We start from the raw sequence: 14,835 nt of genomic DNA, 5'->3' as shown, positions 1-14,835 counted from the left end.
GGCTTTATCTGATGTTAATGCGCGCATGTGCCACATGTATATATTCAAGCCCGTGCGATTAATAAATCAGTTGGAAGTGAGCGCTGTACGTGGTTGATGCCTGGGTGTGTGGGTGTGTGAATGTGTCCTGTGGTTGCGCTCTAATTAAGTTTTGGAAATGATCTACCAGCTAGCCCAACAACAAGTTCTTTTATAGTGGGATACAGTTTACCTAATTGTTCTTGATAACGTGAGAGAGCAAAGTGCTAGCTTCATTGTCAAGAGCCATCGATGTTACATGCTGGCACGCTTTGCCATCTCACTTTACGTCCAAACGACTCGGCAGAAGAGACATCTCTTCCAACAGAGAACGGACAAGGCAGCAGTCGCCCCTTCGGCTGCACTCAGTAACACCGGCGCGCCCCAGGCGGCGCTGTTCGACCACGCCTTGCGCCGATAAAGATTACATACCAATAAATGCGCCAAACACCCTCTGAAGAGCGTAAAGGGTCAGTAAATGAAGGGTACACCACCACGACTTTAACTTCTCAAGTAGCCCATACGTCCTGTTCAGCGGAGACTCGAAGGGCGGTTCAGAGTAAGAGATATATATCTCTTACTGATGATGGGAAGGGAGGTCAGAAACCTTAGACGCACTCAGACAAGGAAGGTAGGCCAAAAGTGCGTTGTCAGCCAGTTCGTTTATCAAGCTAAGTTTGAACAGCGCGATTGAACGCGGAGAGAGTACAACACGCACACACACACACTGCGCTGTGTGTGTGTGTGTGTGTGTGTGTGTGTGTGTGTGTGTGTGTGTGTGTGTGTGTGTGTGTGTGTGTGTGTGCGCGCGCGCGCGCGCGCGTGTTCTACTTTCTTCGCGTTCAATCGCGCTGTTCAAACTTAGCAAGGAAGGTAGCTTCAATGCTAACAAGGGCGCCACCTTACGGAATTTCCGGTATACTCACCAGCTCGAGATTGCCGCCTGTTCAGCCGGCGGAGTGTGATCGGCACAGCTGATGTCAGATCGACAGTCGGCTCAGGCAGGCTACCATGGCTGATAACTGCAAACACAACACAAGCAAAGGATCGCAGTGAGTGACTTAAAGAAGGATAAAGAGAAAAAAAAGTTTGTGAAGTCATGTATAACAACCGGTCACCGTAATCCGAACCGCGACGTATTTCATCGAGTCAGGCACGCAAGCAGGAGACAGAAATGGCGTGCAGAAAATAAACGCGAGAGAAGTAGGTTGGAACAACTCTGACTGGGTAACTAAACCTATATGCGTATGCGTAACTGAACCAACAGCGAAAACGTTTATGGCAAATCAGTTCTGCGGAATCACGGAGGAAGGATTATGAAAGGGAGAATTGGCATCCACCCATTCGTAGCAAAGCCACAAGGAAATCCGCAAGGTTTCCCAGAACGAAAAGCTTCTTAGTTGACGAGCAATTCACCCTGCTCCGGGGATCGAAACAAAGACCAACACGTTTCCGGGGCGTTCGCTCCCCCAACTGAGCTAACCAGCATGCGGGCATTTGGCAGCGCATCGCAGAACTGTTTTGTCTTATTCAGATGCTATTTCCTTATTTTATAATGCGCGTGCGTGCGTGCGCGCGCACACTTCAACCATTCGTGTCCTAATAAAGAAGGCTGTTGAGCGACGAGAAAACATCTTCAAAGCCGTCCCCGCGGGCGCCCGATCATTCCCAGAGGGGGGTCACAAGTGTGGGCAGCAAGAACAAGTATATTGAGGGCAGCTACAAAGACGGGCATTTTCGTAAGCACAGAGACGGGCTAACACTGCTCGACAATAAAGGGGTTGTGTCCAGCCTCGCAAGGGGAGGAGAAAGTAGTTGATAAGGCACGAACAAGGGGCACCACCGCAATCATTTTAACCCTGCGGCGGCCACTTAGAAGTGGAAAACCCAGGGGACCGCGCAGCCCCAAAGTGGAGAGCCAGTGGTCACGACGGCGGCATCGCGCCAACGCTGTTGTAGTACATATACGGCCGCAAGGCGGACAACGAGGCACGGCTCCTTTAGTTCAGCGCTGCACGACGTGACGTCATTTAGGCAGCATGCATTGCCGCTGCCCAGTCTTTTTGTAGGCCGTTCTTTTGTCTAAGTAAGCACGATGATCGCCCGCCTCTATATTGGATGACGGGCCGCGAGGCTGTTTCCAGAACGGCTCTCAGGCGTCGCCCTCTCAGTGAACACACCCGTGAGAACAATTGGCGTAGGTGTGAGACGATTGACGTCACAAAGATATCTACTGCGCGGTTCACCGAAAACGCCCTAAAACGTGATTGTTTTAAGGAGACCTCGATTCGCGATGTAGACTAAAACGGAGTCGAAGGATCTAATATGACGAAGAATGCAATGTAGCCCTCAGCCTCACATCAGAAGTGCTGGGAGGAGTGTAGCCACTAAATATACAACCAGACTGTGGTTATATCGCACGGCCGATAATCACTCTCGGGTAAAATTACAAATAACAACGTGTGTACGTGCCCAACTCATTCCTTGCCGTATACTACAAATACAGGCATAAGTGGCAGCAGACTATACGCCAAATTTTAGACAACGCGTAAACATCTTAACCAAGTCTTCGGCCCCGGGTTTGTGCGCACAAAGCTATATAGGTGCACCTCGTGCTCTTGACCTTTAGCATGACGGCGCGCAGACCCCATCCAGCCACTGGTAATGTCCATGCGCCTACGCGTGGCCCGAATACAGTACCCAGTCTGGTGCTTTCAGTGATTTGTTATAGCGATTTTTTTTTCTTCTGATGACGCCGCTCTTCGCGCCAAGCTTGGGTCAATGATCACAGCCGCGAACAGCCAGGCCGCAGGGTCGTGAACCACGGAACGATATTCAGGGCACGCTTTCCGCGAAACGGAGACGTCGGCGCTGCGAGCCCGGCCGGGGTCGAAACCCCGCGCTAACCGCGGCGAAGACCCGCAAGCACACGCGCTTTCTTTACGAGCTAACGATTCAGCCTCGCGTGCTCGGCGTACATTAATGGTACACGTACTAAATAGTCGTGCTATATAAAGTTAAAGCGGGAATGGCGAATTCCATACTACTGAAGTGCATTCGCCTACGCTGTTAGTGGATAGTCGCTATCTAGGCCGGAAAGGAAGGGAAAGGCGCACGGAGACGCCACATTAAAGTTCTTGCACTAGCGTCCCGTGACGAAACGAATACGAAAGAGCATTTAAGGCCACTATAACTGGCTGTTTGTCGACGAGCAAGGAGCAGTGTCGTTATACGAGAAGCGCGAATACTGAACAAAAATAATTTAATAATTTCTGAGGATGCTATGTCCCAAAACCGCGATACGATTAATGAGGCACGCCGTAGTGGAGGGCTCCGGTAATTTCGACCCCCTGGAGTACTTTAACGTGCACCTAAATCTAAGTACACGGGCCTCTATAGCACTGCGTCTCCATCGAGAATGCGACCGCCGCGTCCAGGGTCGAACCCGCGACAAAAAGAATTTGAGAAACTCGTCCGTACAATAAAAGCGACCCAAACAAGGGTAAATGTTTTGAGATATATGCTATTCTGCTGATATACAACAGAAACTTGGGCGAGTTTGTAACGTTCCATGATGGTACTTAAAAGTGAAGGAAGCGGGTGAAAACGGGTGACAATGCGGGCGCTAACCCGGCCTAAACAAAACCTCCCTTCTTTTCCGACACCGTAACGAGGCAACGGGGGAAACTGTTGCAGCCTTTTATATCCCCAGAAATGCTTGTGTTAGTCAGCCTTATATTAACCTATAGTAAACAGTGAAGTGGCACATCTCGATAGGTCGTTTGCGCTGTGAAGTAGATTAACGGTTGCAACGCGCACGCAATACATGACCTCTTTTCACCACAGCTTTGTAACCCTCATGCGACAAATTTGCTTTGTTTTTGTTGCGGTTTTTTTTTATCGTTGAGGAGATACTGCGTTAGTTTGTTGATTTAGTTTTTGCGCACGCATGGGTTTTGCTGTGGCCTTTCGCATTTTTTGTTGTACCATAAAACCTGGCGGATTTCTGAAAATAAACTTTAGTTCAAAGTGAGCGCTCGTCCTGTCATGGTCGTTTCTTGAGTCTTTTTGTAATTTTGCGCTTTTAGGTACGTACCATCGCAGCTTATGCTTACAGTAACGAACTTTTTCCCTCCACATTTGTGGAGACTTGAAAAAGGGTGTTTTAAACGTAAATCGGTTTAATGTTATCGCTGCAGTGTCCGGACAGAAACCTTGTCCTTCGCATTCAAGAGCACTATACCACGGAGTCTGTACGCAGGCCGTCAATATGCTGCGAATGGACCGTATACAAACTGCCCGAAATATTAGTCACCGCAGGAAGAAAGGACACAAATTCGCGACACAATCTAGCGCAAAAAGAAAAAAAAATGTTGTACGGCATATGTGAGCGACAGAAAAAAAAAAAAGCATTTATTGCCATTTTGCGCACGCCTGCTTTTGTGGGCAGAATCTAGTGGAAGGTTCTGTACACAAAGGCGGATCGCCACACTCCTGCCGCCGCGTCGTATCGGCGATGCTTGAACCGAAGCAGGCGCACCTGTCTGGTGAGTGCCCATATCTGGGTATAGGGGGCCAAAGGTCGGCAACGTTGCGTAATTTAGAGGCGCCGGCACTCGATAGATCGTCTGCTCGGGAAACAATGAGTGACCTTGTTTGCGCGCTGGTCTTTACCGAGGAAGACATTTATTTATTAACAACCGGATCTGCAACCAACCCGCGGTAAAAAGTGTTGAAAAATGGCCAGCAAAGGAGCAAGGAATCGTGCCGAGCGATGCCAAACGTCGAGAGAAAGTGACAAGCAACAAGCGGAGGAAAAACAGTAAAAAAACATAAACAAAAACAAACAAAATGGAATGTCGGCGCACAATCGGTATTAAAAAACGCGAGCAAAGCCTTATAACGGCAGTGTTCTTCCCGTACTAACCGCAGGCATACGATGGTTTCACCGAATATCCTCGGTCAATTGGGATAGAGCGATCAATGCCAAAGGGAAGAAAACTATCCACTAAAAGCAGCTGAGGCGCAAAAATAAAACACGGACCTGTCGACATTGTGATATAACGATATATGCTGTCTACAGGATGTGTGACGTCATCAGCGCCGACGCATTCCGTGAAGAACTAACACACTGCTCGCGCAACCTGCGTTTTCAAAGAAGTCTCGATTATAAGCGTATTTAGGTTCACAACCGCACTTACTCCGTCAGTCAACGCACTATATCGAAGAAGATGGCGACGATCAGGCCTAAAGAGCATGAAAGTGTACAAGTCGCGCTAAGGGCTAGATTAACATGTGTTAATGTCCATGCATAATGTGTTCCATGTCCATTCATGTCCATGCATACATGTGTTCATGTCCATTCATGTCCATGCATAACTTTGAGACACATAACCTTGAGTGCAACTATTTATAATACACTCGTTTTCAACTAATCCGATGATTTCCCTAATAAACGGCTGCATACAGAGAGAGCACAACATCATGCGATGCGCCAGGACGCCGTCCACCGCATGTTCTATTTTGTATACTTTACAACCTTTCCAACGAGGACTCAATGGGTGCTGCCATATTGGACTCTACTCTGTTGGAAATGATATGAATGACGCTCAAAAAAAAAAAAAAATGCACAGCAGTGGCAGCCGCGTCTGCATTCGTACCCCCGCGCAACAGTCCCGAAAAGAGATGCGCCCTCTGTCCGATGGAAACGGCGACACTCGACTGCGACTGGTCTTTTTTACGAGAGCGACGCATTGTGAAACGCAGCGATTATGACACATTCCAGGGCGTTTCTCTAATAGGCATGAGCGCAAAGGCGCACGATGTATAGGGACAAGCCGCGAGCGGAAAAATGTGAGTCAGAACGATTCTCGGCGTATCTTGTTTGACAGTTAAATACAGCATTGCCCACTAGTATATCCCTCGCTAAGCGTCTAGCTACCGAAACAAGATTTCAAATACCGAGCTCCTGGCGGGCGGGATAAACTTTAACGACGGGAAGGTAAGGCTACGCTGAAGTGCGCTAAGGCAAGGAAAAAAAAAAAAAAGAAAGATGTTTCGCTTATTCTTGTTTCCGATGAAACTAAAACAGATGTATTCGCAAAAGAAGCGACAGTCGCGATTTCACCGTGTCACGTTATATATAGCTACACATTTAGTACAGGCTGCTAGTTTCTGCAATCGATTTGGCAGTTACAAGCTGCACATTACTAAGAACCTAAGAAAATGCCACATCGACTCACTATAACCTATACGGTCGATTAGCTTCCCCCTTTACTTCTTTGAAGGATGCAGCGACGGAATCTCAGGCGCACGCTCGACCTTTTTACTGCTATAGCTTGCGCCAGTCGTTAGACCGAATTTCCAGCAGCGTGATGGAAATCAAAGTAGAGGCAGTTAGAAGAACAGCAATCAAGATTAAAAAAAAAAGAAAAAACTGTGGCCCTATACTATAGGGCGATGCAACGGGCCAGAGGCCTCATTGGCTCAGAAACGGGTAACGAAAAAGAAGACAAACGCGAAAATGGAGAAAGACCAATTAAGGAAACGAAAGTGAACCAATCGCGTTCTCTATACACTTTGTATACGTGACGACCCTTTCATGGCTTGCAGGCGGCCGGGTTACCAGATCTCGCAACGACATATATACGCGCGTTATCGGGCAGCCCGAACGTTCGCGGAGGCGTTGACCACTGGAGTGTTCAATAATCTCGGGTACGGAGGCGTAGGCGAGCAAGACTCCATACCAAGCGTTCTCCGAGGTAATCATACACATACGCAGCACACACCACCGCATACAGTATCGCCGCTTTTCTTCTCTTTTTTTTTTCATTCATCTTAGCGCTTTTATGATGTAAAGGTTTCGGCAGTTCTGTTATACTGGGTGTTTCAAGAAACGTGTCAAAAATTCTCAAAAATCAGGGAAATGGGATATTTGTCCGATGCCTTCACAATTACTTCTTCTGGCGCAGGCATCTTAAGATGGCTAAAGACATCATTTGGGACAGTAATTAAGAAAGATTAATAATTAACTTTCTAACTAGTGGACTTAGATGGCAATGTCAAATGGAAGAATTGAAGTCCTTCGTGCGAAGAACCCATCGCAGCATTGAGATTTCGGAAAAGCGGCCTCTAGTAATAATTGCGAAGTAATGAAACACCGCATGCGGTATCGTCAAAAACCATATATGTCATCTGGATGAGAGGTAATAGGCTGAAAAGAGCTCGCTTCTGGCTATAGTATTCGAAGACGACCTGCAGGGGGGAGGGGGGGGGGCAAAATGTGGCAGCAATGCAGACAGGCAGAGACGACGGGGCTATATCCTGTAGTGCACCGGCTGTATATGTCTTCTGAAGCAGTGCAATCAGCACACGAATATGCATTGCTTCTTCTCCCAGAGCTTGTGCAACATCTGTCTAGTCGAATACACTACGTTTCATATGCAGAGTTCAGCTGGCCAACCTCGCGTCAGGTGCTAAGCACTTGCATGAATAATGCAACCATACTATTCCGATTCCTTTTTCGTAACTCCAGGCATACGCCATCGCCACGACCGGTCTGCCGCGAACGATACGAAAGTGATAGAATCGGCACAAAGAGACCTGTACATTATATCGGCACCGATGTATATCGTTGGTGCGTCAAATAAATTTTGAAGGTTAAACCGAGGCGCGTTCCACTGACTTGAAATATTGCCAAGCGCTGAATAAGAAATGAGGGAACGAGAGAATGAAAGAAAAAGAAAAGGCAATGCACTTAGAGCATTCAGTGCAGAAAAAAAATAAAGATAATGAGGCTATAATATACGCAGTCGCAACAAGAGCCCTCATATATGTAGGTATACCTATACGACAAGCTTCGATCCAGAAATACAGTACTGCGGGCGCAACGGATGTCGCTTACAGCGCACGCCACACGCGGTGGCCGGACGATTCGACAGGCAGCAGTAGCCGCAGCTGCTGCTGCCCAGAGGAAGCCCATTTGTCTCTCTCGCTATCTCCGCAAGCGTGCGTCGTGACTCACGCCTAATAGAGCATACCGCGCAAGCGAGAGACCTGTCATCCTTGGAAATTGACGTGCCTGTAAGCTGCTGCGTGCTGCCACTACTGTCTCGGTCAGCGTTTCGTATTAACTTGTCGGACAGACTCTCTCTGACTACTGTCCCTAAACTGTGCACGCACGTCATACATACATACATAGCTCGTTTCATCGTTGGCGACTACAGGCGAACATCGAGCGTGACTGATATGAAGTCGAAGCTATCACTTCCATTGTTAGAGACGCGTAGGAACATTGCACTTACCAGCCTCCTTCATAAAATTATCTGCTCTCATCATACATCTACACTACCACTTATTCATGCGCATCGTATATCCCGTCGCCTTCACAATCATCGAAGTTTGCAACGTCTGTTCGGACGAACCAAGGCTTTTAATTCATCGGCTTTGCCCCGTGCCATAAATCATTGGAATAATCTTCCAGATAATGTGGTGGACTTACGCGACCCTGACGACTTTAAACGAGAACTTCACGTTATGGTTTCGTAACTTTTTTTCTTTATTCCTTCTTTGTGCTTTTTCCTTCCACGTATATACGACATTGTTTAATGATGTTTGCACTGCGCAAAATGTGTCGCTCTTCTTTGTTTAAACATTTGCTTACTCAAGTGTGGTTTTGTTTCCAGATGCAAGAATATTTTGCGCATTTCCTATCGTTTCCAGCCAAATCACTACTAATACGAAATGTTCAGTGTGTTAAAAACAATTGTATTAAGCATCACTTACCTGTCTTTGATCTACTAACACATGGCTCCAAACTGTTCGGATTATGATGTAAGACCCCCCTCACATAATGTTCCAATGGGAACCTGTGATGTACTTGAATAAATACATACATACATACATACATACATACATACATACATACATACATACATACATACATACATACATACATACATACATACATACATACATACATACATATTCATTACAATGCCGCTGCGTCCCGACCTCCGGTACTGCAGATGCGTGAAAAGCTATCCAGTGCTCGTCTCAAATGCGCTGAAGAGCGGTCAGGTTCCCGCAACGTGATGCAACGCAATGCAGCGCTTCTATCCGGCACTTCGTGGGCCGTGCCGGGACAGTACGCGACGGCTACGACGCCGATCCACGAGAAGGAACCCGTAATATATTGTCCTTAAGTCCGCGGGTTTTAGCGCCTTCTGCGTCGCTAAATGCGCCCAGTAATGCGACCTCGTACGGAAAGGTGCGGTAAGTTTAGTAAGCACTTCGAAGCAATGGTGTCATTTATAATGCACACATACAACCAAATGTGTACTACATATGCGCACTTTTGAAATTATGCGGATTGAGGGGATATCATATAGGAGCTTTGGCTGGCATTCTTTTATTTTTTTTAACCCAGGTACCCGAAAAACGAGACACGTTCGCGGGCTGTTTTATGAAGTCAGGATACTAGATGCAGACTACCTCAATGTCTGAGACGGGATGAATAAAGGAACGGTGCTGCACGTGAAAGCTTGATTCGGCACTAAATAAAATATGCTGAATACACTGAATATACTGAAGAGCCAAAGCTACGGCATGATTAAGAGACACGCCGTTTAGAGGTGGACAAGTCATCCGTGGTTCTTTAACGCGCACCCAGTGCAAAGCCGTACACGATCATACTCGCAATCCACCCCTCACCGTAGTGTGTCCGCCACCGCACGTTTTGCAATGCAAGCACGAACTCTTGTAGGAATGCCTTGACAGCACATTGCCGCATACCCGACGGATTTTCCGCGTCACGCGACATCGACCAACGCCGTTTGGTTTTATGCTTTGCTTATATTGGCACTGTGATCTCCCACGGGTGGACTTCAGCGTCCAGGGAACGTCCCCCATAGCGTCGCATGTTGTTCTTGACGGAGAATTCTGGCCAGCGGTGACGAAGAAAATCCCTCTGAAAACTTGTTTCTTGCCGGAGGGGCTTAAAAGCTTTCAAGGAACTTTGTTCTTGTCAGTGTATGAGAGTTGACGCAGCCCTCAACGCGGACCTTGCGCGCCCCAACTCATCCCAAAGCTTTTCTTTTTCTTTTTCTGACCGCATGCTATGTCATACGCCAGCAGAGTAAGAACACTACGAAATCCCTGAATGGGGTCACGGCTCGTCCTTGTCGGTAAGACGTGGCATAAGATTGTTTAAAGTGCACCTATACCAATGCTGTTGCATCGAGATACAGGGATGAGCTCACTGTATACGCTAACCGATTCTCGCATCAGCAAAAATAGCGAGTGTAAATAAGCCGCGTGCGAGCGTGGTCTTCGTCAAATAAATAACTATTAATAGAGTGTTCTGCAGTGCTCTTTTTTTTAGCTGTTTAAATGCCTAAGCATTTCTAGGCCGACTCAACGAGAAAGCTGTGTCCGTCCATCCCTCGGTCACGTAAGACAGATCGCTACAAAGTATATTAAAAAAAAACATTTTCTTAGAAGTGCTGGGTTTCGAGCCTATAGGGCTCGAAGCTCTGAAGCTGAGTTTCTTACCTACTGGGCTACGCACCCACGCTTCAAGAATAGGAATACATCTGACCAATAGGAATGCTTAAATTTGTATCGGCGATGCAAAACAAATGCAAAAGGAGAACACCTTCTATATAAGCCTGCGTTGATTTTTCGTGGCAGTGGAACAGAAGCCCTCCCTAGGACAACACGTAAAACGGACATGGAGGATTGTAGCATATCGGGTTAATTCCTACTTTGCGAAAATTTGATGCCAAACACGCGTTTTGGGCGCTCGCGAGGAGTTCCTAGACGCTGACGAACGCTATAGAAAAAAAAAAAAAGACGACATGCTGATGCCGCCCGAAAACAACGACCTAGGGAAGGCTTCAACACAAATAAAAACGCTATATGCCACACTTAGATAACTGGCAAAGGAGAATCGGCGCTGAATTTTCTTCCGCTTGTTCAGTGGTACTTACCACATATGGATAGACATCTTCCCTTACCAAGACGCCTTGAGATCCGCGGCGGCTGAAACGCTGTCTTGCTGACTGACTGCCACTACTGACTGTCGCAGAAAGCAGAACAGAGAAATCACAGAGAGAGAGAGAGAGAGAGAGAGCAATCAATGTGGACAGCAAGACAGTTGCAGAACGGAGTGTCTTCATGCGGCAGCATTTCAAGGTACGTATCATGTATATATATACAGGAGTGCAAACGACATTGAAAGAGAGAAGAGAAGAACGAAACGCCAAAACAGGAGTGTTAAAAAGAAACGAGGAAAGAGAAGGATACGAAATGGAGTGAAAGGGTGTACGTGTGGGTGCGTATTGGCGCCTAGGAGAGAGCGAGAGAGAAAAGCAATTGGAAAAGAGTGCAGCAATATACAGGCTCCGGACAGAAACCAGACCGAATGCTGTAAATCTCGCTTCAAACGCAGCGGCGTGACGTAACGAACGTAGAGAGAAAAATGAAACGAAAATAAAGAAATGAATAAATGGACATCGGGGAATGCGAGAGACCAGATGGAGCAAAGGTCTCTATCAGCGGACTGATGGACGACGCGCACGCGTTGCGCTGTCTGGAAAAAAAAAAAAAGGACAAGGCGCGCGACAATGGACGTGCCTCGAATTGCCTGGGATACGCAGTACACACCATATACGCCGCTGCGCCTTTCGCGAGCACTTCCTTTTCTTTATTTCGACGACGGTGCTACTGGGCAAATAAAGCCGTACTGTGCAGATCGATCTCCATTATGGTCTCTGCGAACAAATGGCCGCGAGATCGTCCGCGCGTCAGACGAATAGCAGGCGCGCTGCGGCTGCGCAGTGTATATACATACCGGTACCCGCAGTGCATACATGGGACGATTCGCCCCCGAGTCACGGTCGGTCATTATAATGAGGTCTTCCAGCGGGGCTCACTGTGTGCTGTGCCTATAGTGTAAGGCTGTGTGCGTCGTATACGCATACGCCGCTGTATACGACACGCGGATCCTTCGCGAACCCCTTATCGATACGTGCGGCGAATGATGCAGCCGGTACTCAAAGCCTTCGCTCGCAGGCCGGGCCACTGGCTGACGGCTCACCTTTTAAATGTGATGTTTTGTTACTGTGACAGTTCAGGGGCCACGAAACTTTCCGTTTGTAAGTATTATTCGTCATACTTCGATAACGATATCACTTGGCATCACGCCTGGCTGAAATTGGTCGAAATTTTCTCCTACAAAACAATATTAGCATAAGTCGCTTTTTTTTTACGAATTCAAGCAATGGTTTGTAATGTCGCCATCTTTCATGCGGTGGTTGAGCAGTGTATGCCATCACGTGACCCCACGTTATTACCCCAGCATCGATTTCACCATTACTATAACTATATTATTATTAGCACTATAAGCATTCTCAATGCCTGGAAACCTTGGCACAGATAGACACAAATATGCCCAGCTGTACCAGACGCGTTCCAGCGACATCGCGCTCCGTCTCGGCACAAAATAATAATAATAATAATAATAATAATAATAATAATAATAATAATAATAATAATAATAATAATAATAATAATAATAATCACTGGATCGACTGAATGCCGAAGACCTTTCTCAGTGACCTTCGTTATCCCTGTCTAGTAAGCATTTTACAGAGAAAGCTGTTATGAGATCACAACAACGGCCGTTTTTGGCGCCGTAGTTGTCCGCCGCCGCCGCCGGTGTCCGTAACCGCTATTGCGCGAAATAAAAAAACAAAAACGAAATAATATCCAGGATGGAACGGGGTTTGAACCCGTGCCCTGTGCGTGGGAGCCCAGTATTCTACCTCAGAGCCGTGCCGGTGCTTGAAACTGCTTTTCAAAAAGCCCCTACATCAGGCTTGATGTCGAGAAGGAACCACATTAACGTATGTAATATAGCGTGGTAGAACAGTAAAATAATAACCAGGCGTCACACAACGCGAATTCTGTAACCAGGCGTCACACAATGCGAATTACGTAACTAGTGGGTCATTTAAAGCTTCCAACCAAAGGGCTCAGCCATAGTTCTTCATCGTCATCAGCCGTCACCTAAACAAAGTGCACATAATGCCTTACAGATGTGGTATCTCGCTTCTCGGCAGAATGACGAATAGTGGCGTAGTCGGTATTTCTCAACTTCAAAAGAATTATGATTTGTGGCGTAGTGGGCACCTTGCTAGTCTACTTGCATTATAGTCGCCCCAAGAGAGTTTGGAACGGGATCTAGAAATGCCGCTCTTCCAGCTTTCGCTGTGATATACGCTGCGCTCTCCGCGCAGGCCTGGCGTTTTTCATCACGCTGGACTAGCTAAGAAAGAAATCTGGTTCGACAACGAGCCTTCGAATACAGGTATATAGAACCACCAGGCAGGTGCCGAGGCCAGCAAGGCAAACGTTATGCACAGGCCTGCGACACAACGCATGACCTCCGAATGATGTATATAAGTAAACAGCTCACACTCAGGCGCAAAAGCAATGAATCTTGCACTGCAGTGCGCTTACATAGTCGGCGTTTGATGACCTCGTTGATAACAAGTTCGTCCGCACCCACCGACTCAAGCCAATGGAGCCTGAACAGTCCGCGCTGACACATACTACGGGCACCGGTCTAGCAGCACCGAGCAGCGCAGCTTGATAGCTACGATCACACACACACACACACACACACTATATATATATATATATATATATATATATATATATATATATATATATATATATATATATATATGTGTGTGTGTGTGTGTGTGTAGAGAGAGAGAGAGAGAGGTGGAGAAGCAATGATGGCCTAGACGTTGAAAGCTATATATATAAGACGAGCCAATAATGATGCATGATGGTGCACCACCGCGCAGCATGGAACCAATGGCGCGCGTACTGCCATTTGTATTATGGCCTGACTACTCTAACAACGTGAGTATAACTCAATGCTCCACGCAACGTCTGCGACAAGATGTCATACCTTCACAAGCAATCACCACTTCCAGTATACCGGGGCGCGTGTATGAAGCAGCACGACAAAAACTATAATAATACGGCGAAAATTCCCTCTAGCGAGTGCGCGACATTCCTAGCGCCGCACGTCTTTGCTATTTGCCTTCAACCCATCTCTCATATGTCTCGCCTCCACCTAAGGAAACGTTTAAAAAATGTTACGAATTCATTTCATTAATTTCAGAAAGCACGAGCGGCAGTCGATATAAGAAAGAAATAAAGAAAAACAATTTGCGACCCGTAATGCGTATATATAAAGATCCTTTTCGTGTGATTAATGGTTGTTTTTGTTTTTTATCATTTGTCCAGCAGAGTGGCTGATGAGGGAGGTAGCTGGAGCACGGCTCCATGCTGGTTAATGACGAAGGAACAGAATATAATTAAAAACGGAAAACAAAAAAATAACTTTTGCGAAATAAGAAGTCTGATCATCTAATTGAGCCTACTAAATAGGAAATTCCATTCTAAATTACCACTACTGCACGCATCGCACTAGAGGCAAAAGAGACAGATTGTGGTCTTCGTTACAGAAACGTTACAGAAACGAAGCAGGCATTTTTTTCTCATCGGCAAGGGAAATGAGAGTGAGTGAGAGAGAGAGAGAGAAAAGTAAATTTCGTCCTATATGGGGCAGTACAATGAAAGCTGCCTAGTACGCATTGTGCGATTGTGCGCGCTTGACAGTGAGGTAATCGCTGCACACAATCGAAACGCTTCGCGTTATGGTAGGGAACGAAGGAAAGACACCCAAATGATCAGATTTTGAAAAAGAAGAAGAAATCCACATCCCAATCCTCAATAAAA

The 14,835-nt window shown here is 46.8% G+C and overlaps 1 protein-coding gene across 1 annotated transcript in view; it reads right to left on the bottom strand.

Annotated features, from left to right (window-relative positions):
• Positions 1-14,835, bottom strand: part of LOC119379541 (phosphatidylcholine:ceramide cholinephosphotransferase 2) — a 204,948-nt gene that overhangs the window by 116,908 nt on the left and 73,205 nt on the right. Inside the window, exon 2 of the mRNA XM_037648833.2 lies at positions 945-1,040. The gene's annotated coding sequence lies outside the window, so the exon portion shown is untranslated. The remainder of the gene's footprint in view (positions 1-944; positions 1,041-14,835) is intronic.

This window comes from Rhipicephalus sanguineus, chromosome 1 (assembly GCF_013339695.2).
Source record: "Rhipicephalus sanguineus isolate Rsan-2018 chromosome 1, BIME_Rsan_1.4, whole genome shotgun sequence".
Lineage (NCBI taxonomy): Eukaryota > Metazoa > Arthropoda > Arachnida > Ixodida > Ixodidae > Rhipicephalus > Rhipicephalus sanguineus.
The sequence above is the reverse complement of the archived record's forward strand: the minus strand, read 5'-3'. Positions and strand labels throughout refer to the sequence as shown.